Below are 3,354 nucleotides of genomic sequence, written 5' to 3' on the forward strand. Positions count from 1 at the left end.
CTATAAGCTGTCTGAGAGTCACTTTTCGCTAAAATTGATGGTTTTCCCTGCAAAGTGAAAAAACTGTTTTCCTCACTTATTTGTTTAAATAGAAAAGTTAGCTAATAAAAGTTTTTGACTCACGAGACGAGAGATGTCTTGTATTATGTTCCTTTAGACAATTTTAAAATAATCTAGCGGATAGGACTTTTTTCGAGTTTCTCTTTTATTTTCGCTAATTTTCCTGGTGTAGTGACATTGTCTTTAACTGAAAGCGAAAAGACAAAAAAATAGACGTGAAAGCGAAGCTTCCAACACTACGATCAATTTACATTGATAAAAAGTACATTGAAACATCGATTGAAATTCAAAACTGGTGTGCTACTAGTAACATTTATACAAGAAGTCCCTGATGAACAATTTTTATAAATGAAGGCAATTCGCGTTACTCATATGAGACGTATTAGTTTGTCTATTATTTTAAATATCACTCACGAGACTTGTAGAAAAGAACAACTAAATATGACAATATAAAAATATATAAATTTCTAAATAAAAAAGTTATCTCGGCTCCAAAAGGTTATAGAAAAACATTTTTATTAGATTCGTGAAAAAATAGCAATTTGTTTATTTAAAAATCATTTTAATAAAATAAAAATAGTTAATTGAAAATAAGATGCCCAAAAAAGTGCAATTTCTCAAGTCATTTTTTTTATCCTTAAAATTAATAAAATCGTAAAAATTTATTAATAGCATGGTAATGCAACCCTATGTGCAGAAAATAAGCCAGAAATCGTTACTGTAGGGCTATCCGCTGAGAAGATCTAGCCAATTTTCGAGAGCACCTTTTTTCAAAAAATCGGTATATCCCAAAAAATAATAAATATTTTTTAATTTTTTAAAAATGTAGTTTCTTGCATTTCCGCAAGCTATACTTACAGTAAATAACGAGTATGGGAACGTAAATGTAAACGAGTTATAGAAGAAGAGACAAGAGAAGATTATTTTTCGATTGGAGCTATAGTTTTTTAGTTATTTAAGAAAAACTGTTTTCTGCAACTTCGGGAATTTTTTTGGACATGTTCGCCAATTTGGATCGAATTTAAAGAAGAAACTCAATATAAAATTTAATTTCCAGTACGGTCATATTTTATTCCAGATAATAATTTTTGTAAACCTGACATTTGGCCGGCAGAATGCTTGGAATATAATTGTTTGGCAACTAGAAATTTTAAAAAGTAAGTAGCTATGTTGATGATAAACATATAGACGCGTAGCTATAGAAGTAAATGGTCTAAAAAATCGATGAATTGACGTCGGCTATTTTATTGTTAAAATGTGCAGAGGAAGGCAGTAGAAAAGATGTCTCTTCTCGTGAGTTAATTTTTTTAATTTTCCACGATTTTTTTTTGTTTTTTGCAATAACTCTTAAACAATTTATCCGATTTTAATATGTCACGCGGCATGTTGTAGGTCTTTTTATTTCGCATATTTCGTCTGTAGAACACTTTTCTTTAAAATCAATAGTTTTCCCAATATATTCGAAAAACTGATTTTTTGTTTAAAAAAACAATGTTGCTAATGAAAAAAATTTACTCACGAGATGAGACACNTTTAATAAATAACTACACTCATGGACAAAATTATCGAATATTTAATTAAAAATGTTTATAATTTATTCCTGAAAAAATCTGTATTGTACTTGGAACGGGATTTCTTCTTCGTATTCGGCGTTTTAGCTCATCCCATATATGCTCTATTGGGTTTAAGTATGGACTATATGGTGGCCAATCTAATCTGTGAATAAGTTGTCCCTACGGTATTCTATGTTCTGTAATTCACAGGTGGTCGCAAAAATGCAAAAAATTAAAAAAAATTGAGTAGGCGACTGTGATTTAGTATTTGACATCTGCTCTTAGTTCCAAATAACTTTTGTAAATAACGGTTTTTAATATTAAAAACGAAAATACTGTTTAGAAGTCGAAACATAATTTTTAAACATTACAACTAAATTAAATAGTTAAAAAATTTATAATGGTTTATATTTCGAACATTTACTGTGATTTAATATGATTTTCGATATTTTTTTTGTATTTATTTCCACTTAATTAATTAAAAACAATTTTGATTGAATTTTTGAACTATTTAATTTAGTTGCTAATGTTTAAAAATTATGATGTGACTTCTAAACGGTATTTTCGGTTTTTCTTGAAAACGTTACGTTCCATCGACTTCAGAAAACAGAGCCTTCTCTGGGTAAAATTGAATGCGCTTTCATATTTTTCGAAAACACTTGCAAAATTTCAGTTCGGCTATACTTCTTTTTACAAAAATATTCATAGATACCCCTCTCTATCTCCACCACTGGAATTACTATGCGATGATTTTTGGTGTCTTTCGCTGTAACATGACGATTTTCTTTGTCAACGGTTAGTTGTTGTTTATATAAACTTTATCGGTTATTTTTGCCTAGGGAATGCCCTTTTGCGCACTTCCTCGTGGGACACCTTGCATGCATATTTTATATACACACAATATATACAATTTATATACAATTCATATTGTCACTTTTGTCACATTCAACATTATTTTCACAATCCACGTTTCCGGAAGTAGTATTGTTTCTAAAATGGAAGAAATAATTATTATGAATGAAAAATAACGCGATTTTTCTATGCATGTAAAGTAAATAATTACCGTTACAGTATCTACCTATTTCGTTTGATAAACAAATAATAAAAACTGCATACGTACTGTTTTTCGTGTCTCTTGGTCCAACTTAATTTAATGGATTTGGCACGATTAGTCCTTTTCTTTCTTTTTCCAACAATTTTCGGCATTTTACGCGTATTATAATAAATCACTACACTATACTATACTGAGCGAAAACGGCAAGAAACTAAATGAATAAAAATAATTAAATGACGATATAAAATATAAGAAGAGCGGCAGTTGAATATTGAATATGAGCGAAAATGGCAAGAAACTAAATAAGAATAAAAATAAATGTAAAATATAAGATAAAAAGTAAAAAGCGGCGGCGGAACACCTGTATTTCATAGTTTTTTGTTTCCAAGTGACCAAATTAGTTGCACCATCGATTTCCTCAGTTCAATGTAATTATTTTGCTGGACTACTATTGCAGCCGGCAGCCGGCCAATTTTTTAGTTCAGAAATTCACTGCCCTCTACGAAACTTTATTAGATATACTTCCACATTTCTCGTGAGGGCGACATCTATTAATGAGAAGTTGTATTATGCTAGTTCTTTATGAAATATTTATCGGTACAAATCCTAATGAGAAAATTAAGAAAAGGTCAATGTGTCTCCATCTATGAAGTGTTACGACTTTTGATCATTTCATGCTCCTTTTAA

Source organism: Anoplophora glabripennis, unplaced genomic scaffold (genome assembly GCF_000390285.2).
Source record: "Anoplophora glabripennis isolate ALB-LARVAE unplaced genomic scaffold, Agla_2.0 scaffold82, whole genome shotgun sequence".
In the NCBI taxonomy this organism is placed as follows: domain Eukaryota; kingdom Metazoa; phylum Arthropoda; class Insecta; order Coleoptera; family Cerambycidae; genus Anoplophora; species Anoplophora glabripennis.